Here is a 27,070-nt window from a genome sequence, read left to right as displayed (position 1 = left end):
ATCTGAGGATATTTCCTTTTTCACCGTAGCCCTCTATGGGCTTCCAAATATCACTTTGCCAATTCCACAAGAAGGGCCTTAGCGAAAGTCTTCTTGAGGGGAAAGCTGTAACTCTGCGAGATGATTTCACAGAACACAAAGAAGTTTCTCAGGAAGCTTCTTTCTCTTTGTTATCGGAGGATATTTCCCTTGGCCCTAGAGTCTTAAAAGGGATCCGAAATATCTGTTCTCAGATTCCTCAGAAATAAGGCTAGCAAAGAGATCCACGAAATAAACATGTAACTCTGCAAGATGAATTAACAGAACACTAAGCAGTTTCTCAGAAAGCTTCTTTCCAGATTTCATCTGAGGATATTTCCTTTTTCACCATAGCCCTCTATGGGCTTCCAAATATCACTTTGCCAATTCCACAGGAACTGTCTTAGGGAAAGTCTTCTTGAGGGGAAAGCTGTAACTCTGTGAGATGATTTCACAGAACACAAAGAAGTTTCTCAGAAAGCTTCTTTCTCTTTGTTATCTGAGGATATTTCCTTAGGCCCTATAGTCTTCAAAGGGATCCGAAATATCTGTACTCAGATTCCACAGAAATAAGGCTAGCAAAGAGATCCGCGAAATACACATGTAACTCTGTGAGATGAATTAACAGAACACTAAGCAGTTTCTCAGAAAGCTTCTTTCCAGATTTCATCTGAGGATATTTCCTTCTTCACCGTACCTCCCTATGGGCTTCCAAATATCACTTTGCAAATACCATAAGAACTGTCTTAGCAAAAGGCTTCTTGAGTGGAAAGCTGTAACTCTGTGAGATGATTTCACAGAACACAAAGAAGTTTCTCAGAAAGCTTCTTTCTCTTTGTTATCGGAGGATATATCCTTTCATCCTATAGTCTTCAAAGGGATCCGAAATATCTGTACTCAGATTCCACAGAAATAAGGCTAGCAAAGACATCCGCGAAATACACATGTAACTCTGTGAGATTAATTAACAGAACACTAAGCAGTTTCACAGAAAGCTTCTTTCCTGATTTCATCTTAGGATATTTCCTTTTCCACCGTAGCTCTCTATGGGCTTCCAAATATCAGTTTACCAATTCCCCAAGAACTGTCTTAGCGAAAGGCTTCTTGAGGAGAAAGTTGTTACTCTGTGAGATGATTTCAGATAACACAAAGAAGTTTCTCAGAAAGCTTCTTTCTCTTTGTTATCGGAGGATATTTGCTTTGGACCAGGAGTCTTCAATGGGATCCGAAATATCTGTTCTCAGATTCCTCAGAAATAAGGCTAGAAAAGAGATCCACGAAATACACATGAACTCTGTGAGATGAATTAACAAAACACTAATAAGTTTCTCAGAAACTTCTTTCCAGATTTCATCTGAGGATATTTCCTTTTTCACCATAGCCCTCTATGGGCTTCCAAATATCTCTGTGCCAATTCCACAAGAACTGTCTTAGCGAAAGGCTTCTTGAGGGGAAAGCTGTAACTCTGTGAGATGATTTCACAGAACACAAAGAAGTTTCTCAGAAACCTTCTTTCTATTTGCTATCGGAGGATATTGCCATTGGGCCTATAGTCTTCAAGGGGATCCGAAATATCTGGTCTCCGATTCCACAGAAATAAGGCTAGCAAAGAGATCCACGAAATACACATGTAACTCTGTGAGATGAATTAACAGAACAATAAGCAGTTTCTCAGAAAGCTTCTTTCCAGATTTCATCTGAGGATATTTCCTTTTTCACCATAGCCCTCTAAGGGCTTCCAAATATCAGTTTGCCAATTCCACAAGAACTGTCTTAGCGAAAGGCTTCTTGAGGGGAAAGCTGTAACTCTGTGAGGTGATTTCACAGAATACAAAGAAGTTTCTCAGAAAGCTTCTTTCTCTTTGTTATCGGAGGATATTTCCTTTGGCACTATAGCCTTCAAAGGGATCCGAAATATCTGTTCTCAGATTCCACAGAAATAAGGCTAGCAAAGAGATAGACGAAATACCCATGTAACTCTGTGAGATGAATTAACAGAACACTAAGCAGTTTCTCAGAAAGCTTCTTTCCAGATTTCATCTGAGGATATTTCCTTTTTCACCATAGCCATCTATGGGCTTCCAAATATCACTTTGCCAATTCCAGAAGAACTGTCTTAGCGAAAGGCATCTTGAGGGGAAAGCTGTAACTCTGTGAGATGATTTCACAGAACACAAAGAAGTTTCTCAGAAAGTTTCTTTCTCTTTGTTATCGCAGGATATTTCCTTTGGCCTTATAGTCTTCAAAGGGATCCGAAATATCTGTACTCAGATTCCACAGAAATAAGGCTAGCAAAGAGATCCACGAAATACACATGTAACTCTGTGAGATGAATTAACAGAACACTAAGCAGTTTCACAGAAAGCTTCTTTCCAGATTTCATCTGAGGATATTTCCTTTTTCACCGTAGCCCTCTATGGGCTTCCAAATATCACTTTGCCAATTCCCCAAGAACTGTCTTAGCGAAAGGCTTCTTGAGGAAAAAGCTGTAACTCTGTAAGATGATTTCAGAGAACACAAAGAAGTTTCTCAGAAAGCTTCTTTCTCTTTGCTATCGGAGGATATTTCCTTTGGCCCTATAGTCTTCAAAGGGATCCGAAATATCTGTTCTCAGATTCCGCAGAAATAAGGCTAGCAAAGAGATCCACGAAATACACATGTAACTCGGTGAGGTGAATTAACAGAACACTAAGCAGTTTCTCAGAAAGCTTCTTTCCAGATTTCATCGCAGGATATTTCCTTTTTCACCATAGCCCTCTATGGGCTTCCAAATATCACTTTGCCAATTCCACAAGAACTGTCTTAGCGAAAGGCTTCTTGAGGGGAAAGCTGTAACTCTGTGAGATGATTTCACAGAACACAAAGAAGTTTCTCAGAAAGCTGCTTTCTCTTTTTTATCTGAGGATATTTCCTTTGTCCCTATAGTCTTCAAAGGGATCCGAAATATCTGTACTCAGATTCCACAGAAATAAGGCTAGCAAAGAGATACACGAAATACACATGTAACTCTGTGAGATGAATTAACAGAACACAAAGCAGTTTCTCAGAAACCTTCTTTTCAGATTTCATCTGAGGATATTTCCTTTTTCACCGTAGCTCTCTATGGGCTTCCAAATATCACTTTGCCAATACCATAAGAACTGTCTTAGCGAAAGGCTTCTTGAGGGGAAAGCTGCAACTCTGTGAGATGATTTCACAGAACACAAAGAAGTTTCTCAGAAAGCTTCTTTCTCTTTGTTATCGTAGGATATTTCCTTTGGCCCTATGGTCTTCAAAGGGATCCGAACTATCTGTTCTCAGATTACACAGAAATAAGGCTAGCAAAGAGATCCACTAAATACAGCTGTAACTCTGTGAGATGAATTAAAAGAACACTAAGCAGATTCTCAGAAAGCTTCTTTCCAGATTTCATCTGCGGATATTTCCTTTTTCACCATTGCCCTCTATGTGCTTCCAAATATCACTTTCCAATTCCACAAGAACTGTCTTAGCGAAAGGCTTCTTGAGGGGAAAGCTGTAACTCTGTGAGATGATTTCACAGAACACAAAGGAGTTTCTCAGAAAGCTTCTTTCTCTTTGTTATCGGAGGATATTTCCTTTGGCCCTATAGTCTTCAAAGGGATCCGAAATATCTGTACTCAGATTCCACAGAAATAAGGCTAGCAAAGAGATCCACGAAATACACATGTAACTCTGTGAGATGAATTAACAGAACACTAAGCAGTTTCACAGAAAGCTTCTTTCCAGATTTCATCTGAGGATATTTCCTTTTTCACCGTAGCCCTCTATGGGCTTCCAAATATCACTTTGCCAATTCCACAAGAAGGGCCTTAGCGAAAGTCTTCTTGAGGGGAAAGCTGTAACTCTGCGAGATGATTTCACAGAACACAAAGAAGTTTCTCAGAAAGCTTCTTTCTCTTTGTTATCGGAGGATATTTCCTTTGGCCCTAGAATCTTAAAAGGGATCCGAAATATCGGTTCTCAGATTCCACAGAAATAAGGCTAGCAAAGAGATCCACGAAATACACATGTAACACTGTGAGATGAATTAACAGAACACTAAGCAATTTCTCAGAAAGCTTCTTTCCAGATTTCATCTGAGGATATTTCCTTTTTCACCATAGCCCTCTATGGTCTTCCAAATATCACTTTGCCAATTCCACAAGAACTGTCTTAGCGAAAGGCTTCTTGAGGGGAAAGCTGTAACTCTGTGAGATGATTTCACAGAACAGAAAGAAGTTTCTCAGAAAGCTTCTTTCTCTTTGTTATCGGAGGATATTTCCTTTGGCCATATAGTCTTCAATGGGATCCGAAATATCTGTTCTCAGATTCCAAAGTAATAAGGCTAGCAAAGACATCCACGAAATACACATGTAACTCTGTGAGATGAATTAACAGAACACTAAGCAGTTTCTCAGAAAGCTTCTTTCCAGATTTCATCTGAGGATATTTCCTTTTTCACCATAGGCCTCTATGGGCTTCCAAATATCACTTTGCCATTTCCACAAGAACTGTCTTAGCGAAAGGCTTCTTGAGGGGAAAGCTGTAACTCTGTGAGATGATTTCACAGAACACAAAGAAGTTTCTCAGAAAGCTTCTTTCTCTTTGTTATCGGAGGATATTTCCTTTGGCCCTATAGTCTTCAACGGGATCCGAAATAAATGTTCTCAGATTCCACAGAAAAAAGGCTAGCAAATAGATCCACGAAATACACATGTAACTCTGTGCGATGAATTAACAGAACACTAAGCAGTTTCTCAGAAAGCTTCTTTCCAGATTTCAACTGAGAATATTTCCTTTTTCACGGTAGCCCTCTATGGGCTTCCCAATATCACTTTGCCAATTCCGCAAGAACTGTCTTAGCGAAAGGCTTCTTGAGGGGAAAGCTGTAACTCTGTGAGATGATTTCACAGAACACAAAGAAGTTTCTCGGAAAGCTTCTAACTCTTTGTTATCGGAGGATATTTCCTTTGGCCTATAGTCTTCAAAGGGATCCGAAATATCTGTACTCAGATTCCACAGACATAAGGCTAGCAAAGAGATCCACCAAATACACATGTAACTCTGTGAGATGAATTAACAGAACACTAAGCACTTTCTCAGAAAGCTTCTTTCTAGATTTCATCTGAGGATATTTCCTTTTTCACCATAGCCCTCTATGGGCTTCCAAATATCACTTTGCCAATTCCACAAGAACTGTCTTAGCGAAAGGCTTCTTGAGAGGAAAGCTGTAACTCTGTGAGATGATTTCACAGAACACAAAGAAGTTTCTCAGAAAGCTTGTTTCTCTTTGTTATCGGAGGATATTTCCTTTGGCCCTATAATCTTCAAAGGGATCCGAAATATCTGTACTCAGATTCCACAGAAATAAGGCTAGCAAAGAGATCCACGAAATACACATGTAACTCTGTGAGATGAATTAACAGAACACTAAGCAGTTTCTCAGAAAGCTTCCTTCCAGATTTCATCGGAGGAAAATTCCTTTTTCACCATAGCCCTCTATGGGCTTCCAAATATCACTTTGCCAATTCCACAAGAACTGTCTTAATGAAAGGCTTCTTGAGGGGAAAGCTGTAACTCTGTGAGATGATTTCACAGAACACAAAGAAGTTTCTCAGAAAGCTTCTTTCTCTTTGTTATCGGAGGATATTTCCTTTGGCCCTATAGTCTTCAAATGGATTCTGAATATCTGTACTCAGATTCCACAGAAATAAGGCTAGCAAAGAGATCCACGAAATACACATATAACTCTGTGAGATGAATTAACAGAACACTAAGCAATTTCTCAGAAAGCTTCTTTCCAGATTTCATCTGAGGAGATTTCCTTTTTCACCATAGCCCTCTACTGGCTTCCAAATATCAGTTTGCCAATTCCCCAAGAACTGTCTTAGCGAAAGGCTTCTTGAGGGGAACGCTGTAACTCCGTGAGATGATTTCACAGAACACAAAGGAGTTTCTCACAAAGCTTCTTTCTCTTTGTTATCGGAGGATATTTCCTTTGGCCCTATAGTCTTCAAAGGGATCCGAAATATCTGTTCTCAGATTCCTCAGAAATAAGGCTAGGAAAGAGATCCACGAAATACACATGTAACTCTGTGAGATGAATTAACAGAACACTAAGCAGTTTCTCAGAAAGCTTCTTTCCAGATTTCATCTGCGGATATTTCCTTTTTCACCATAGCCCTCTAGGTGCTTCCAAATATCACTTTCCCAATTCCACAAGAACTGTCTTAGCGAAAGGCTTCTTGAGGGGAACGCTGTAACTCCGTGAGATGATTTCACAGAACACAAAGGAGTTTCTCAGAAAGCTTGTTTCTCTTTGTTTCCAGAGGATATTTCCTTTGGCCCTATAGTCTTCAAAGGGATCCGAAATATCTGTTCTCAGATTCCGCAGAAATAAGGCTAGCAAAGAGATCCACGAAATACACATGTAACTCGGTGAGGTGAATTAACAGAACACTGAGCTGTTTCTCAGAAAGCTTCTTTCCAGATTTCATCGCAGGATATTTCCTTTTTCACCATAGCCCTCTATGGGCTTCCAAATATCACTTTGCCAATTCCACAAGAACTGTCTTAGCGAAAGGCTTCTTGAGGGGAAAGCTGTAACTCTGTGAGATGATTTCACAGAACAGAAAGAAGTTTCTCAGAAAGCTGCTTTCTCTTTTTTATCTTAGGATATTTCCTTTGTCCCTATAGTCTTCAAAGGGATCCGAAATATCTTTACTCAGATTCCACAGAAATAACGCTAGCAAAGAGATCCACGAAATACACATGTAACTCTGTGAGATGAATTAACAGAACACAAAGCAGTTTCTCAGAAACCTTCTTTCCAGATTTCATCTGAGGATATTTCCTTTTTCACCGTAGCTCTCTACGGGCTTCCAAATATCACTTTGCCAATACCATAAGAACTGTCTTAGCGAAAGGCTTCTTGAGTGGAAAGCTGTAACTCTGTGAGATGATTTCACAGAACACAAAGAAGTTTCTCAGAAAGCTTCTTTCTCTTTGTTATCGGAGGATATATCCTTTCGTCCTATAGTCTTCAAAGGGATCCGAAATATCTGTACTCAGATTCCACAGAAATAAGGCTAGCAAAGAGATCCACGAAATACACATGTAACTCTGTGAGATTAATTAACAGAACACTAAGCAATTTCACAGAAAGGTTCTTTCCAGATTTCATCTGAGGATATTTCCTTTTTCACCGTAGCTCTCTATGGGCTTCCAAATATCAGTTTGCCAATTCCCCAAGAACTGTCTTAGCGAAAGGCTTCTTGAGGAGAAAGTTGTTACTCTGTGAGATGATTTCAGATAACACAAAGAAGTTTCTCAGAAAGCTTCCTTCTCTTTGTTATCGGAGGATATTTCTTTGGCCCTATAGTCTCCAAAGGGATCCGAAATATCTGTTCTCAGATTCCACAGAAATAAGGATAGCAAAGAGATCCACGAAATACACATGTAACTCTGTGAGATGAATTAACAGAACACTAAGCAGTTTCTCAGAAAGCTTCTTTCCAGATATCATCTGAGGATATTTCCTTTTTCACCGTAGCCCTCTATGGGCTTCCAAATATCACTTTGCCAATTCCACAAGAAGGGCCTTAGCGAAAGTCTTCTTGAGGGGAAAGCTGTAACTCTGCGAGATGATTTCACAGAACACAAAGAAGTTTCTCAGGAAGCTTCTTTCTCTTTGTTATCGGAGGATATTTCCCTTGGCCCTAGAGTCTTAAAAGGGATCCGAAATATCTGTTCTCAGATTCCTCAGAAATAAGGCTAGCAAAGAGATCCACGAAATAAACATGTAACTCTGCAAGATGAATTAACAGAACACTAAGCAGTTTCTCAGAAAGCTTCTTTCCAGATTTCATCTGAGGATATTTCCTTTTTCACCATAGCCCTCTATGGGCTTCCAAATATCACTTTGCCAATTCCACAGGAACTGTCTTAGGGAAAGTCTTCTTGAGGGGAAAGCTGTAACTCTGTGAGATGATTTCACAGAACACAAAGAAGTTTCTCAGAAAGCTTCTTTCTCTTTGTTATCTGAGGATATTTCCTTAGGCCCTATAGTCTTCAAAGGGATCCGAAATATCTGTACTCAGATTCCACAGAAATAAGGCTAGCAAAGAGATCCGCGAAATACACATGTAACTCTGTGAGATGAATTAACAGAACACTAAGCAGTTTCTCAGAAAGCTTCTTTCCAGATTTCATCTGAGGATATTTCCTTCTTCACCGTACCTCCCTATGGGCTTCCAAATATCACTTTGCAAATACCATAAGAACTGTCTTAGCAAAAGGCTTCTTGAGTGGAAAGCTGTAACTCTGTGAGATGATTTCACAGAACACAAAGAAGTTTCTCAGAAAGCTTCTTTCTCTTTGTTATCGGAGGATATATCCTTTCATCCTATAGTCTTCAAAGGGATCCGAAATATCTGTACTCAGATTCCACAGAAATAAGGCTAGCAAAGACATCCGCGAAATACACATGTAACTCTGTGAGATTAATTAACAGAACACTAAGCAGTTTCACAGAAAGCTTCTTTCCTGATTTCATCTTAGGATATTTCCTTTTCCACCGTAGCTCTCTATGGGCTTCCAAATATCAGTTTACCAATTCCCCAAGAACTGTCTTAGCGAAAGGCTTCTTGAGGAGAAAGTTGTTACTCTGTGAGATGATTTCAGATAACACAAAGAAGTTTCTCAGAAAGCTTCTTTCTCTTTGTTATCGGAGGATATTTGCTTTGGACCAGGAGTCTTCAATGGGATCCGAAATATCTGTTCTCAGATTCCTCAGAAATAAGGCTAGAAAAGAGATCCACGAAATACACATGAACTCTGTGAGATGAATTAACAAAACACTAATAAGTTTCTCAGAAACTTCTTTCCAGATTTCATCTGAGGATATTTCCTTTTTCACCATAGCCCTCTATGGGCTTCCAAATATCTCTGTGCCAATTCCACAAGAACTGTCTTAGCGAAAGGCTTCTTGAGGGGAAAGCTGTAACTCTGTGAGATGATTTCACAGAACACAAAGAAGTTTCTCAGAAACCTTCTTTCTATTTGCTATCGGAGGATATTGCCATTGGGCCTATAGTCTTCAAGGGGATCCGAAATATCTGGTCTCCGATTCCACAGAAATAAGGCTAGCAAAGAGATCCACGAAATACACATGTAACTCTGTGAGATGAATTAACAGAACAATAAGCAGTTTCTCAGAAAGCTTCTTTCCAGATTTCATCTGAGGATATTTCCTTTTTCACCATAGCCCTCTAAGGGCTTCCAAATATCAGTTTGCCAATTCCACAAGAACTGTCTTAGCGAAAGGCTTCTTGAGGGGAAAGCTGTAACTCTGTGAGGTGATTTCACAGAATACAAAGAAGTTTCTCAGAAAGCTTCTTTCTCTTTGTTATCGGAGGATATTTCCTTTGGCACTATAGCCTTCAAAGGGATCCGAAATATCTGTTCTCAGATTCCACAGAAATAAGGCTAGCAAAGAGATAGACGAAATACCCATGTAACTCTGTGAGATGAATTAACAGAACACTAAGCAGTTTCTCAGAAAGCTTCTTTCCAGATTTCATCTGAGGATATTTCCTTTTTCACCATAGCCATCTATGGGCTTCCAAATATCACTTTGCCAATTCCAGAAGAACTGTCTTAGCGAAAGGCATCTTGAGGGGAAAGCTGTAACTCTGTGAGATGATTTCACAGAACACAAAGAAGTTTCTCAGAAAGTTTCTTTCTCTTTGTTATCGCAGGATATTTCCTTTGGCCTTATAGTCTTCAAAGGGATCCGAAATATCTGTACTCAGATTCCACAGAAATAAGGCTAGGAAAGAGATCCACGAAATACACATGTAACTCTGTGAGATGAATTAACAGAACACTAAGCAGTTTCACAGAAAGCTTCTTTCCAGATTTCATCTGAGGATATTTCCTTTTTCACCGTAGCCCTCTATGGGCTTCCAAATATCACTTTGCCAATTCCCCAAGAACTGTCTTAGCGAAAGGCTTCTTGAGGAAAAAGCTGTAACTCTGTAAGATGATTTCAGAGAACACAAAGAAGTTTCTCAGAAAGCTTCTTTCTCTTTGCTATCGGAGGATATTTCCTTTGGCCCTAGAGTCTTCAAAAGGATCCGAAATATCTCTTCTCGGATTCCTCAGAAATAAGGTTAGAGAAGAGATCCACGAAATACACATGTAACTCTGTGAGATGAATTAGCAGAACACTAAGCAGTTTCTCAGAAAGCTTCTTTCCAGATTTCATCTGAGGAGATTTCCTTTTTCACCGTAGCCCTCTATGGGCTTCTAAATATGACTTTGCCAATTCCACAAGAAGGGCCTTAGCGAAAGTCTTCTTGAGGGGAAAGCTGTAACTCTGCGAGATGATTTCACAGAACACAAAGAAGTTTCTCAGGAAGCTTCTTTCTCTTTGTTATCGGAGGATATTTCCCTTGGCCCTAGAGTCTTAAAAGGGATCCGAAATATCTGTTCTCAGATTCCTCAGAAATAAGGCTAGCAAAGAGATCCACGAAATAAACATGTAACTCTGTGAGATGAATTAACAGAACACTAAGCAGTTTCTCAGAAAGCTTCTTTCCAGATTTCATCTGAGGATATTTCCTTTTTCACCATAGCCCTCTATGGGCTTCCAAATATCACTTTGCCAATTCCACAGGAACTGTCTTAGGGAAAGTCTTCTTGAGGGGAAAGCTGTAACTCTGTGAGATGATTTCACAGAACACAAAGAAGTTTCTCAGAAAGCTTCTTTCTCTTTGTTATCTGAGGATATTTCCTTAGGCCCTATAGTCTTCAAAGGGATCCGAAATATCTGTACTCAGATTCCACAGAAATAAGGCTAGCAAAGAGATCCGCGAAATACACATGTAACTCTGTGAGATGAATTAACAGAACACTAAGCAGTTTCTCAGAAAGCTTCTTTCCAGATTTCATCTGAGGATATTTCCTTTTTCACCGTACCTCCCTATGGGCTTCCAAATATCACTTTGCCAATACCATAAGAACTGTCTTAGCAAAAGGCTTCTTGAGTGGAAAGCTGTAACTCTGTGAGATGATTTCACAGAACACAAAGAAGTTTCTCAGAAAGCTTCTTTCTCTTTGTTATCGGAGGATATATCCTTTCATCCTATAGTCTTCAAAGGGATCCGAAATATCTGTACTCAGATTCCACAGAAATAAGGCTAGCAAAGACATCCGCGAAATACACATGTAACTCTGTGAGATTAATTAACAGAACACTAAGCAGTTTCACAGAAAGCTTCTTTCCTGATTTCATCTTAGGATATTTCCTTTTCCAAAGTAGCTCTCTATGGGCTTCCGAATATCAGTTTACCAATTCCCCAAGAACTGTCTTAGCGAAAGGCTTCTTGAGGAGAAAGTTGTTACTCTGTGAGATGATTTCAGATAACACAAAGAAGTTTCTCAGAAAGCTTCTTTCTCTTTGTTATCGGAGGATATTTCTCTGGCCCTATAGTCTTCAAAGGGATCCGAAATATCTGTTCTCAGATTCCAAAGAAATAAGGCTAGATAAGAGATCCACGAAATACACATGTACTACTGTGAGATGAATTAACAGAACACTAAGCAGTTTCTCAGAAAGCTTCTTTCCAGATTTCATCTGAGGATATTTCCTTTTTCACCATAGCCCTCTATGGGCTTCCAAATATCAGTTTGCCAATTTCACAAGAACTGTCTTAGCGAAAGCCTTCTTGAGGGGAAAGCTGTAACTCTGTGAGATGATTTCACAGAACACAAAGAAGTTTCTCAGAAAGCCTCTTTCTCTTTGTTATCGGGGGTTATTTCCTTTGGCCCTAGAGTCTTCAATGGTATCCGAAATATCTGTTCTCAGATTCCCCAGAAATAAGGCTAGCAAAGCGATCCACGAAATACACATGTAACTCTGAGAGATGAATTAACAGAACACTAAGCAGTTTCTCAGAAAGCTTATTTCCAGATTTCATCTGCGGATATTTCTTTTTTCACCATAGCCCTATATAGTCTTCCAAATATCACTTTGCCAATTCCCCAAGAACTGTCTTAGCGAAAGGCTTCTTGAGGGGAAAGCTGTAACTCTGTGAGATGATTTCACAGAACACAAAGAAGTTTCTCTGAAAGCTTCTTTCTCTTTGTTATCGGAGGATATTTGCTTTGGACCAGGAGTCTTCAATGGGATCCGAAATATCTGTTCTCAGATTCCTCAGAAATAAGGCTAGAAAAGAGATCCACGAAATACACATGAACTCTGTGAGATGAATTAACAAAACACTAATAAGTTTCTCAGAAACTTCTTTCCAGATTTCATCTGAGGATATTTCCTTTTTCACCATAGCCCTCTATGGGCTTCCAAATATCTCTGTGCCAATTCCACAAGAACTGTCTTAGCGAAAGGCTTCTTGAGGGGAAAGCTGTAACTCTGTGAGATGATTTCACAGAACACAAAGAAGTTTCTCAGAAACCTTCTTTCTATTTGCTATCGGAGGATATTGCCTTTGGGCCTATAGTCTTCAAGGGGATCCGAAATATCTGGTCTCCGATTCCACAGAAATAAGGCTAGCAAAGAGATCCACGAAATACACATGTAACTCTGTGAGATGAATTAACAGAACAATAAGCAGTTTCTCAGAAAGCTTCTTTCCAGATTTCATCTGAGGATATTTCCTTTTTCACCATAGCCCTCTAAGGGCTTCCAAATATCAGTTTGCCAATTCCACAAGAACTGTCTTAGCGAAAGGCTTCTTGAGGGGAAAGCTGTAACTCTGTGAGGTGATTTCACAGAATACAAAGAAGTTTCTCAGAAAGCTTCTTTCTCTTTGTTATCGGAGGATATTTCCTTTGGCACTATAGCCTTCAAAGGGATCCGAAATATCTGTTCTCAGATTCCACAGAAATAAGGCTAGCAAAGAGATAGACGAAATACCCATGTAACTCTGTGAGATGAATTAACAGAACACTAAGCAGTTTCTCAGAAAGCTTCTTTCCAGATTTCATCTGAGGATATTTCCTTTTTCACCATAGCCATCTATGGGCTTCCAAATATCACTTTGCCAATTCCAGAAGAACTGTCTTAGCGAAAGGCATCTTGAGGGGAAAGCTGTAACTCTGTGAGATGATTTCACAGAACACAAAGAAGTTTCTCAGAAAGTTTCTTTCTCTTTGTTATCGCAGGATATTTCCTTTGGCCTTATAGTCTTCAAAGGGATCCGAAATATCTGTACTCAGATTCCACAGAAATAAGGCTAGCAAAGAGATCCACGAAATACACATGTAACTCTGTGAGATGAATTAACAGAACACTAAGCAGTTTCACAGAAAGCTTCTTTCCAGATTTCATCTGAGGATATTTCCTTTTTCACCGTAGCTCTCTATGGGCTTCCAAATATCACTTTGCCAATTCCCCAAGAACTGTCTTAGCGAAAGGCTTCTTGAGGAGAAAGTTGTAACTCTGTGACATGATATCAGAGAACCCAAAGAAGTTTCTCAGAAAGCTTCTTTCTCTTTGTTATCGGAGGATATTTCCTTTGGCCCTAGAGTCTTCAAAGGGATCCGAAATATCTGTTCTCAGATTCCACAGAAATAAGGCTAGAAAAGAGATCCACGAAATACACATGTAACACTGTGAGATGAATTAACAGAACACTAAGCAGTTTCTCAGAAAGCTTCTTTCCAGATTTCATCTGAGGATCTTTCCTTTTTCACCATAGCCCTCTAAGGGCTTCCAAATATCAGTTAGCCAATTCCACAAGCCTGTCTTAGCGAAAGGCTTCTTGAGGGGAAAGCTGTAACTCTGTGAGATGATTTCACAGAACACAAAGAAGTTTCTCAGAAAGCTTCTTTCTCTTTGTTATCGGAGGATATTTCCTTTGGCCCTAGAGTCTGCAAAGGGATCCGAAATATCTGTTCTCAGATTCCTCAGAAATAAGGCTAGGAAAGAGATCCACGAAATACACATGTAACCCTGTGAGATGAATTAACAGAACTCTAAGCTGTTTCTCAGAAAGCTTCTTTCCAGATTTCATCTGAGGAGATTTCCTTTTTCACCATATACCTCTATGGGCTTCCAAATATCACTTTGCCAATTCCACAGGAACTGTCTTAGCGAAAGGATTCTTGAGGGGAAAGCTGTAACTCTGTGACATGACTTCAGAACACAAAGAACTTTCTCAGAAAGCTTCTTTCTCTTTGTTATCGGAGGGTATTTCGTTTGGCCCTGTAGTCTTCGAAGGGATCCGAAATATCTGTTCTCAGATTCCACAGAATTAAGGCTAGGAAAGAGATCCACGAAATACACATATAACTCTGTGAGATGAATTAACAGAACACTAAGCAGTTTCTCTGAAATCTTCTTTCCAGATTTCATCTGAGGATATTTCCTTTTTCACCATAGCCATCTATGGGCTTCCAAATATCACTTTGCAAATTCCACAAGAACTGTCTTAGTGAAATGCTTCTTGAGGGGAAAGCTGTAACTCTGTGAGATGATTTCACAGAACACAAAGAAGATTCTCAGAAAACTTCTTTCTCTTTGTTATCGGAGGATATTTCCTTTGGCCCTAGAGTCTTCTAAGGGATCCGAAATATCTGTTCTCAGATTCCTCAGAAATAAGGCTACAAAAGAGATCCACGAAATACACATGTAACTCAGTGAGATGAATTAACGGAACTCTAAGCAGTTTCTCAGAAAGCTTCTTTCCAGATTTCATCTGAGGAGATTTCCTTTTTCACCATAGCCCTCTATTGGCTTCCAAATATCACTTTGCCAATTCCACAGGAACTCTCTTAGCGAAAGGCTTCTTGAAGGAAAAGGTGTAACTCTGTGAGATGATTTCACAGAACACAAAGAAGTTTCTCAGAAAGCTTCTTTCTCTTTGTTATCGGAGGATATTTCGTATGGCCCCATAGTCTTCAAAGGGATCCGAAATATCTGCACTCAGATTCCACAGAAATAAGGCTAGCAAAGAGATCCACGAAATACAGATGTAACTCTGTGAGATTAATTAACAGAACACTAAGCCGTTTCTCAGAAAGCTTCTTTCCAGATTTCATCTGAGGATATTTCCTTTTACACCATAGCCCTCTATGGGCTTCCAAATATCACTTAGCCAATTTCGCAAGTACTGTCTTGGCGAAAGGCTTCTTGACGTGAAATATGTAACTCTGTGAGATGATTTCACAGAACACAAAGAAGTTTGTCAGAAAGCTTCTTTCTCTTGTTATCGGAGGATATTTCCTTTGGCCCTACAGTCTTCAAGGGTATCGGAAATATCTGTTCTCAGATTCCACAGAAATAAGCCTAGCAAAGAGATCCACGAAATACACATGTAACTCTGTGAGATGAATTAACAGAACACTAAGCAGTTTCTCAAAAAGCTTCTTTCCAGATTTCATCTGAGGATATTTCCTTTTTCACCATAGCCCTCTATGGGCTTCCAAACATCACTTTGCCATTTCCACAAGAACTGTCTTAGCGAAAGGCTTCTTGAGGTGAAATCTGTAACTCTGTGAGATGATTTCTCAGAACACAAAGAAGCTTCTCAGAAAGCTTCTTTCTCTTTGTTATCGGAGGATATTTGCTTTCGCCCTAGAGTTCAGAGGGATCCGAAATATCCGTTCTCAGATTCCACAGAAATAAGGCTAGCAAAAAGATCCATAAATACAGTAGTAACTCTGTGAGTGGAAGTCACACATCACAAAGCAGTTTCTCAGAAAGCTTCTTTCCAGATTTCATCTGAGGATGTTTCCTTTTTCACCATAGTCCTCTATGGGCTTCAAATTTCACTTTGCCATTTCCACAAGAACTGTCTTAGCGAAAGGCTTCTTGAGGGGAAAGCTGTAACTCTGTGAGATGATTTCACAGAACACAAAGAAGTCTCTCAGAAAGCTTCTTTCTCTATGTTATCAGAGGATATTTCCTTTGGCCCTATAGTCTTCAAAAGGATCCGAAATATCTGTTCTCAGATTCCACAGAAATAAGGCTAGCAAAGAGATCCACGAAATACACATGTAACTCTGTGAGATGAATTAACAGAACACTAAGCAGTTTCTCAGAACGCTTCTTTCAAGGTTTCATCTGAGGATATTTCCTTTTTCACCATAGCCCTCTAAGGGCTTCCAAATATCACTTTGCCAATTCCACAATAACTGTCTAAGCGAAAGGCTTCTTGAGGCGAAAGCTGTAACTCTGTGAGATGATTTCACAGAAAACAAAGAAGTTTATCAGAAAGCTTTTTTCTGTTTGTTATCGGAGGATACTTCCTTTGGCCCTATAGTCTTCAAAGGGATCCGAAATATTTGTTCTCAGATTCCACAGAAATAAGGCCCGCAAACAGATCCACGAAATACAGATGTAACTCTGTGAGTGGAAGTCACACATCACAGAGCAGTTTCTCAGAAAGCTTCTTTCCGGACTTCATCTGAGGATATTTCCTTTTTCACCATAGCCCTCTATGGGCTTCCAAATATCACTTTGCCAATTCCACAAGAACTGTCTTAGCGAAAGGCTTCTTAACGGGAAAGCTGTAACTCTGTGAGATGATGTCACAGAACACAAAGAAGTTTCTCAGAACGCTTCTTTCTCTTTGTTATCGGGGGATATTTCCTTTGGCCCTATAGTCTTCAAAGGGATCCGAAATATCTGTTCTCAGATTCCCGAGAAATAACGCTAGGAAAGAGATCCACGAAATACAGATGTACCTCTGTGAGATGAATTAACAGAACACTAAGCAGTTTCTCAGAAAGCTTCTTTCCGGATTTCATCTGAGGATATTTCCTTTTTCACCATAGCCCTTTATGGGCTTCCAAATATCACTTTGCCAATTCCACAAGAACTGTCTTAGCGAAAGGCTTCTTGATGGGAAAGCTGTAACTCTTTGAGATGAATTAACAGAACACAAAGAAGTTTCTCAGAAAGCTTCTTTCTCTTTGTTATCGGAGGATATTTCCTTTGGCCCTATAGTCTTCAGAGGGATCCGAAATATCTGTTCTCAGATTCCACAGAAATAAGGCTAGCAAAAAGATCCATAAATACAGGTGTAACTCTGTGAGTGGAAGTCACACATCACAGAGCGGTTTCTCTGAAAGCTTCTTTCCAGATTTCATCTGAGGATATTTCCTTTTTCACCATAGCCCTCTACGGGCTTCCAAATATCACTTTGCCAATTCCACAAGAACTGTCTTAGCGAAAGGTTTCTTGAAGGGAAAGCTGTAACTCTGTGAGTTGATTTCACAGAACACAAAGAAATTTCTCAGAAAGCTTCTTTCTCTTTGCTATCGCAGTATATTTCCTTTGGCCCTATAGTCTTCAAAGGGATCCGAAATATCTGTGTTCAGATACCACAGAAATAAGGCTAGCAAAGAGATCCACGAAATACAGTTGTATCTCTGTGAATGGAAGTCACACATCACAAAGCTGTTTCTCAGAAAGCTTCTTTCCAGATTTCATCTGAGGATATTTCCTTTTTCACCATAGCCCTCTATGGTCTTCCAAATATCACTTTGCCAATTCCACAAGAACTGTCTTAGCGAAAGGCTTCTTGAGGGCAAAGCTGTAACTCTGTGAGATGATTTCACAGAACACAAAGAAGTTTCTCAGAAAGCTTCTTTCCAGATTTCATCTGAGGATATTTCCTTTTTCACCCTAGGCGTCTATGGGCTTCCAAATATCACTTTGCCAATTCCACAAGAACTGTCTTAGCGAAAGGTTTCTTGAGGGGAAAGCTGTAACTCCGTGAGATGATTTCACAGAACACAAAGAAGTTTCTCAGAAAGCTTCTTTCTCTTTGTTATCGGAGGATATTTCCTTTGGCCCTATACTCCTCAAAGGGATCCGAAATATCTGTTCTCAGATTCCACAGAAATAAGGCTAGCAAAGAGATCCACAAAATACACATGAAACTCTGTGAGATGAATTAACAGAACACTAAGCAGTTTCTCAGAAAGCTTCTTTCCAGATTTCATCTGATGATATTTCCTTTTTCACCATAGTCCTCTAAGGGCTTCCAAATAACACTTTGCCAATTCCACAAGAACTGTCTTAGCGAAAGGCTTCTTGAGGGGAAAGCTGTAACTCTGTGAGATGATTTCACAGAACACAAAAAAGTTTCTTAGAAAGCTTCTTTCTCTTTGTTATCGGAGGATATTTCCTTAGGCCCTATAGTCTTCAGAGGGATCCGAAATATCTGTCCTCAGATTCCACAGAAATAAGGCTAGCAAAGAGATCCACGAAATGCCCATGTAACTCTGTGAGATGAATTAACATAACACTAAGCAGTTTTTCAGAAAGCTTCTTTCCAGATTTCATCTGAGGATATTTCCTTTTTCACCATAGTCCTCTAAGGGCTTCCAAATAACACTTTGCCAATTCCACAAGAACTGTCTTAGCGAAAGGCTTCTTGAGGGGAAAGCTGTAACTCTCTGAGATGATCTCACAGAACACAAAGAAGTTTCTCAGAAATCTTCTTTCTCTTTGTTATTGGAGGATATTTCCTTTGGCCCTATAGTCTTCAAAGGGATCCGAAATATCTGTTCTCAGATTCAACAGAAATAAGGCTAGCAAAAAGATCCACGAAATGCACATGTAACTCTGTGAGATGAATTAAAAGAACACTAAGCCGTTTCTCAGAAAGCTTCTTTCCAGATTTCCTCTGTGGATATTTCCTTTATCACCATAGCCCTCTCTTGGCTTCCAAATATCACTTGGCCAATTCCACAAGAACTGTCTCAGCGAAAGGCTTCTTGACAGGAAACATGTAACTCTGTAAGATAATTTCACAGAACACAAAGAAGTTTCTCAGAAAGCTTCTTTCTCTTTGTTTTGGCATGATATTTCCTTTGGCCCTATAGTCTTCAAAGCGTTCCAAAATATCTGTTCTCAGATTCCACAGAAATAAGGCTAGCAAAGAGATCCACGAAATACACATGTAACTCTGTGAGATGAATTAACAGAACACTAAGCAGTTTCTCAGAAAGCTTCTTTCCAGATTTCATCGGAGGATATTTCCTTTTTCACCGTACCCCTCTATAATCTTCCAAATATCACTTTGCCTATTCCAAAAGAACTGTCTTAGCGAATGGCTTCTTGAGGGGAAAGCTGTAACTCTGTGAGATGATTTCACAGAACACAAAGAAGTTTCTCAGAAAGCTTCTTTCTCTTTGTTATCGGAGGATATTTCCTTTGGCCCTATACTCTTCAATGGGATCCGAAATATCTGTTCTCAGATTCCACAGAAATAAGGCTAGCAAAGAGATCCACGAAATACACATGTAACTGTGTGAGATGAATTAACGGAACATTAAGCAGCTTCTCAGAAAGCTTCTTTCCAGATTTCCTGTGAGGATATTTCCTTTTTCACCATAGCCCTCTATGGGCTTCCAAATATAACTTTGCCAATTCCACAAGAACTGTCTTAGCGAAAGGCTTCTTGAGGGGAAAGCTGTAACTCGCTGAGATGATTTCACAGAACACAAAGAAGTTTCTCAGAAAGCTTCTTTCTCTTTGTTATCGGAGGATATTTCCATTGGCCCTGTAGTTTTCAAAGGGATTCGAAATATCTGTTCTCAGATTCCACAGAAATAAGGCTAGCAAAGAGATCCACGAAATACACATGTAACTCTGTGAGATGAATTAACAGAACACTAAGCAGTTTCTCAGAAAGCTTCTTTCCAGATTTCATCTGAGGAGATTTCCTTTTTCACCATAGCCCTCTAAGGGCTTCCAAATATCACTTTGCCAATTCCACAAGAACTGTCTTAGCGAAAGGCGTCTTGAGGGGAAAGCTGTAACTCTGTGAGATGATTTCACAGAACACAAAGAAGTTTCTCAGAAATCTTCTTAGTCTTTGTTATCGGAGGATATTTCCTTTGGCCCTATGGTCTTCAAAGGGAACCGAAATATCTATTCTCAGATTCCACAGAAATAAGGCTAGTAAAGAGATCCACGAAATACACATGTAACTCGGTGAGATGAATTAACCGAACACTAAGCAGTTTCTCAGAAAGCTTCTTTCCAGATTTCATCTGAGGATATTTCGTTTTTCACCATAGCCCTCTATGGGCTTCCAAATATCACTTTGCCAATTACACATGAAGTGTCTTAGCGAAGGGTTGTTGAGGGGAAAGTTGTAACTCTGTGAGATGATTTCACAGAACACAAAGACGTTCCTCAGAAAGCTTCTTTCTCGTTGTTATCGGAGGATATTTCCTTTGGCCATATAGTCTTCAAAGGGATCCGAAATATCTGTTCTCAGATTCCACAGAAATAAGGCTAGCAAAGAGATTCACGAAATACACATGTAACTCTGTGAGATGAATTAACAGAATACTAAGGAGTTTCTCAGAAAGCTTCTTTCCAGATTTCATCTGAGGATATTTCCTTTTTCACCATAGAACCCTGTTGGCTTCCAAATATCACTTTGCCAATTCCACAAGAACTGTCTTAGCGAAAGGCTTCTTTAGGGGAAAGCTGTAACTCTGTGAGATGATTTCACAGAACACAAAGAAGTTTGTCAGAAAGCTTCTTTCTCTTTGTTATCGGAGGATATTTCCTTTGGCTCTAGAGTCTTCAAAGGGATCCGAAATTTCTGTCTCAGATTCCACAGAAATAAGGCTAGCAAAGAGATCCACGAAATACAGATGTTACTCTGTGAGATGAAACAACAGAACACTAAGCAGTTTCTCAGAAAGCTTCTTTCCAGATTTCCTGTGAGGATATTTCCTTTTTCACCATAGCCCTCTATGGGCTTCCAAATATAACTTTGCCAATTCCACAAGAACTGTCTTAGCGAAAGGCTTCTTGAGGGGAAAGCTGTAACTCGGTGAGATGATTTCACAGAACACAAAGAAGTTTCTCAGAAAGCTTCTTTCTCTTTGTTATCGGAGGATATTTCCTTTGGCCCTGTAGTTTTCAAAGTGATTTGAAATATCTGTTCTCAGATTCCACAGAAATAAGGCTAGCAAGGAGATCCACGAAATACACATGTAACTCTGTGAGATGAATTAACAGAACACTAAGCAGTTTCTCAGAAAACTTCTTTCCAGATTTCATCTGAGGAGATTTCCTTTTTCACCATAGCCGTCTATGGGCTTCCAAATATCACTTTGCCAATTCCACAAGAACTGTCTTAGCGAAAGGCTTCTTGAGGGGAAAGCTGTAACTCTGTGAGATGATTTCACAGAATACAAAGAAGTTCCTCAGAAAGCTTCTTTCTCTTTGTTATCGGAGGATATTTCCTTTAGCCCCATAGTCTACCTAGGGATCCGAAATATCTGTTCATAGATTCCACAAAAATTAGGCTAGCAAACAGTTCTACGAAAAACACATGTAACCCTGTGAGATGAATTAACAGAACACTAAGCAGTTTCTCAGAAAGTTTTTTCCAGATTTCATCTGGGGATATTTCCTTTTTCACCAAAGCCCCCTATGGGCTTCCAAATATCACTTTGCCAATTCCACAAGAACTGTCTTATTTGAAAGGCTTCTTGAGGGGAAAGCTGTAACTCTTTGAGATGATTTCACAGAACACAAAGAATTTTCTCAGAAACGTTCTTCCTCTTTGTTATCGCAGATTATTTCCTTTGGCCCTATATTCTTCAAAAGGATCCGAAATATCTGTTCCCCGATTCCACAGAAATAAGGCTAGCAAAGGGATCCACGAAATACACATGTAACTCTGTGAGATGAATTAACAGAACACTAAGCAGTTTCTCAGAAAACTTCTTTCCAGATTTCATCTGAGGAGATTTCCTTTTTCACCATAGCCGTCTATGGGCTTCCAAATATCACTTTGCCAATTCCACAAGAACTGTCTTAGCGAAAGGCTTCTTGAGGGGAAAGCTGTAACTCTGTGAGATGATTTCACAGAATACAAAGAAGTTCCTCAGAAAGCTTCTTTCTCTTTGTTATCGGAGGATATTTCCTTTGCCCCCATAGTCTTCCAAGGGATCCGAAATATCTGTTCTCAGATTCCACAGAAATAAGGGTAGCAAAGAGATCCACGAAATACACATGTAACTCTGTGTGATGAATTAACAGAAAACTAAGCAGTTTCTCAGAAAGCTTCTTTCCAGATTTCATCTGAGGATATTTCCTTTTTCACCATAGCCCTCTATGGGCTTCCAAATATCACTTTGCCAATTCCACAAGAACTGTCTCAGCGAAAGGCTTCTTGAGGGGAAAGCTGTAACTCTGTGAGATGATTTCACAGAACACAAAGAAGTTTCTCAGAAAGCTTCTTTCTCTTTGTTATCGGAGAATATTTCCTCAGGCCCTATAGTCTTCAAAGGGATCCGAAATTTCTGTTCTCAGATTCCACAAAAATGAGTCTACCAAAGAGAGCCACGAAATACACATGTAACTCTGTGAGATGAATGAAAAGAACACTAAGCAGTTTATCAGAAAGCTTCTTTCCAGATTTCATCTGAGGAGATTTCCTTTTTCACCATAGCCCTCAATGGGCTTCCAAATATCACTTTGCCAATTCCACAAGAACTGTCTTAGCGAAAGGCTTCTTGAGGGGAAAGCTGTAACTCTGTGAGATGATTTCACAGAACACAAAGAAGTTTCTCAGAAAGCTTCTTTCTCTTTGTTATCGGAGGATATTTCCTTTGGCCCTATAGTCTTCCAAGGAATCCGAAATATCTGTTCTCAGATTCCACAGAAATAAGGCTAGCAAAGAGATCCACGAAATACACATGTAACTCTGAGAGATGAATTAACAGAACACTAAGCAGTTTCTCAAAAAGCTTATTTCCAGATTTCATCTGAGGATATTTCCTTTTTCACCATAGCCATCTATGGGCTTCCAAATATCACTTTGCCTATTCCACAAGAACTGTCTTAGCGAAAGGTTTCCTGAGGGGAAAGCTGTAATTGTGTGAGATGATTTCACAGAACACAAAGAAGTTTCTCAGAAAGCTTCTTTCTCTTTGTTATGGGAGGATATGTCCTTTGGCCCAATAGTCTTCAATGGGATCTGAAATATCTGTTGTCAGATTCCTCAGAAATAAAGCTGGCAAAGAGATCCACAAAATAGACATGTATCTCGGTGAGATGAATTAACAGAACACTAAGCAGTTTCTCAGAAAGCTTCTTTCCAGATTTCATCTGAGGATATTTCCTTTTTCACCATAGCCCTCTAAGGACTTGCAAATATCACTTTGCCAATTCCACAAGAACTGTCTTAGCGAAAGGCTTCTTGAGGGAAAAGCTGTAACTCTGTGAGATGATTTCACAGAACACAAAGAAGTTTCTCAGAAAGCTTCTTTCTCTTTGTTATCGGAGAATATTTCCTTTGGCCCTATAGTCTTCAAAGGGATTCGAAATATCTGTTCTCAGATTCCACAGAAATAAGGCCAGCAAAGAGATCCACGAAATACACATGTAACTCTGTGAGATGAATTAACAGAACACTAAGCAGTTTCTCAGAAAGCGTCTTTCCAGATTTCATCGGAGGATATTTCCTTTTTGAAAATAGCCTTCTATGGGCTTCCAAATATCACTTTACCTATTCCACAAGAACTGTCTTAGCCAAAGGCTTCTAGAGGGGAAAGCTGTAACTCTGTGAGATGATTTCACAGAACAGAAAGGAGTTCCTCAGAAAGCTTCTTTCTCTTTGTAATCGGAGGATATTTACTTTGGCCCTATAGTCTTCAAAAGGATCCGAAATATCTGTTCCCCGATTCCACAGAAATAAGGCTAGCAAAGGGATCCACGAAATACACATGTAACTCTGTGAGATGAATAACAGAACACTAAGCAGTTTCTCAGAAAAATTCTTTCCAGATTTCATCTGAGGAGATTTCCTTTTTCACCATAGCCGTCTATGGGCTTCCAAATATCACTTTGCCAATTCCACAAGAACTGTCTTAGCGAAAGGCTTCTTGAGGGGAAAGCTGTAACTCTGTGAGATGATTTCACAGAACACAAAGAAGTTTCTCAGAAAGCTTCTTTCTCTTTGTTATCGGAGGATATTTCCTTTGCCCCCATAGTCTTCCAAGGGATCCGAAATATCTGTTCTCAGATTCCACAGAAATAAGGGTAGCAAAGAGATCCACGAAATACACATGTAACTCTGTGTGATGAATTAACAGAACACTAAGCAGTTTCTCAGAAAGCTTCTTTCCAGATTTCATCTGAGGATATTTCCTTTTTCACCATAGCCCTCTATGGGCTTCCAAATATCACTTTGCCAATTCCACAAGAACTGTCTCAGCGAAAGGCTTCTTGAGGGGAAAGCTGTAACTCTGTGAGATGATTTCACAGAACACAAAGAAGTTTCTCAGAAAGCATCTTTCTCTTTGTTATCGGAGAATATTTCCTTAGGCCCTATAGTCTTCAAAGGGATCCGAAATTTCTGTTCTCAGATTCCACAGAAATGAGTCTACCAAAGAGAGCCACGAAATACACATGTAACTCTGTGAGATGAATGAAAAGAACACTAAGCAGTTTATCACAAAGCTTCTTTCCAGATTTCATCTGAGGAGATTTCCTTTTTCACCATAGCCCTCAATGGGCTTCCAAATATCACTTTGCCAATTCCACAAGAACTGTCTTAGCGAAAGGCTTCTTGAGGGCAAAGCTGTAACTCTATGAGATGATTTCACAGAACACAAAGAAGTTTCTCAGAAAGCTTCTTTCTCTTTGTTATCGGAGGATATTTCCTTTGGCCCTATAGTCTTCAAAGGGATCCGAAATATCTGTTCTCAGATTCCACAGAAATAAGGCTAGCAAAGAGATCCACGAAATACACATGTAACTCTGAGAGATGAATAAACAGAACACTAAGCAGTTTCTCAAAAAGCTTATTTCCAGATTTCATCTGAGGATATTTCCTTTTTCACCATAGCCATCTATGGGCTTCCAAATATCACTTTGCCTATTCCACAAGAACTGTCTTAGCGAAAGGTTTCCTGAGGGGAAAGCTGTAATTGTGTGAGATGATTTCACAGACTCGAAGAAGTTTCTCAGAAAGCTTCTTTCTCTTTGTTATGGGAGGATATGTCCTTTGGCCCAATAGTCTTCAATGGGATCCGAAATATCTGTTGTCAGATTCCTCAGAAATAAAGCTGGCAAAGAGATCCACAAAATAGACATGTATCTCGGTGAGATGAATTAACAGAACACTAAGCAGTTTCTCAGAAAGCTTCTTTCCAGATTTCATCTGAGGATATTTCCTTTTTCACCATAGACCTCTATGCTTGCAAATATCACTTTGCCAATTCCACAAGAACTGTCTTAGCGAAAGGCTTCTTGAGGGAAAAGCTGTAACTCTGTGAGATGAGTTCACAGAACACAAAGAAGTTTCTCAGAAAGCTTCTTTTTCTTTGTTATCTGAGAATATTTCCTTTGGCCCTATAGTCTTCAAAGGGATTCGAAATATCTGTTCTCAGATTCCACAGAAATAAGGCTAGCAAAGAGATCCACGAAATACACATGTAACTCTGTGAGATGAATTAACAGAACACTAAGCAGTTTCTCAGAAAGCTTCTTTCCAGATTTCATCGGAGGATATTTCCTTTTTGAAAATAGCCTTCTATGGGCTTCCAAATATCACTTTACCAATTCCACAAGAACTGTCTTAGCCAAAGGCTTCTAGAGGGGAAAGCTGTAACTCTGTGAGATGATTTCACAGAACAGAAAGGAGTTCCTTAGAAAGCTTCTTTCTCTTTGTTATCGGAGGATATTTACTTTGGCCCTATAGTCTTCAAAGGGATCCGAAATATCTGTTCTCAGATTCCACAAAAATAAGGCAAGCAAGGAGATCCAGGAAATACACATTTAACTCTGTGAGATGAATTAACAGAACACTAAGCAGTTTCTCAGAAAGCTTCTTTCTAGATTTCATCTGAGGATATTTCCTTTTTCACCGTAGCCCACTATGGGCTTCCAAATATCACTTTGCCAATTCCACAAGAACTGTCTTATTTGAAAGGCTTCTTGAGGGGAAAGCTGTAACTCTTTGAGATGATTTCACAGAACACAAAGAATTTTCTCAGAAACGTTCTTCCTCTTTGTTATCGCAGATTATTTCCTTTGGCCCTATATTCTTCAAAAGGATCCGAAATATCTGTTCCCCGATTCCACAGAAATAAGGCTAGCAAAGAGATCCACGAAATTCACATGTAACTCTGTGAGATGAATTAACAGAACACTAAGCAGTTTCTCAGAAAACTTCTTTCCAGATTTCATCTGAGGATATTTCCTTTTTCACCATAGCCGTCTATGGGCTTCCAAATATCACTTTGCCAATTCCACAAGAACTGTCTTAGAGAAAGGCTTCTTGAGGGGAAAGCTGTAACTCTGTGAGATGATTTCACAGAACACAAAGAAGTTTCTCAGAAAACTTCTTTCTCTTTGTTATCGGAGGATATTTCCTTTGCCCCCATAGTCTTCCAAGGGATCCGAAATATCTGTTCTCAGATTCCACAGAAATAAGGCTAGCAAAGAGATCCACGAAATACACATGTAACTCTGTGTGATGAATTAACAGAACACTAAGCAGTTTCTCAGAAAGCTTCTTTCCAGATTTCATCTGAGGATATTTCCTTTTTCACCATAGCCCTCTATGGGCTTCGAAATATCACTTTGCCAATTCCACAAGAACTGTCTCAGCGAAAGGCTGCTTGAGGGGAAAGCTGTAACTCTGTGAGATGATTTCACAGAACACAAAGAAGTTTCTCAGAAAGCTTCTTTCTCTTTGTTATCAGAGGATATTTCCTTTGGCCCTGAAGTCTTCAAAGGGATCCGAAATATCTGTTCTCAGATTCCACAGAGATAAGGCTAGCAAAGAGATCCACGAAATACACATGTAACTCTGTGAGATGAATTAACAGAACACTAAGCAGTTTCTCAGAAAGCTTCTTTCCAGTTTTCATCTGAGGATTTTTCCTTCTTCACCATAGCCCTCTATGGGCTTCCAAATATCACTTTGCCAATTCCACAAGAACTGTCTTAGCGAAAGGCTTCTTGAGGGGAAAGCTGTAACTCTGTGAGATGATTTCACAGAACACAAAGAAGTTTCTCAGAAAGCTTCTTTCTCTT

The sequence above is a fragment of the Macaca mulatta genome, chromosome 9 (genome assembly GCF_049350105.2).
Source record: "Macaca mulatta isolate MMU2019108-1 chromosome 9, T2T-MMU8v2.0, whole genome shotgun sequence".
Classification (NCBI taxonomy): Eukaryota; Metazoa; Chordata; class Mammalia; order Primates; family Cercopithecidae; genus Macaca; species Macaca mulatta.
This window is presented reverse-complemented; position numbering follows the sequence as displayed.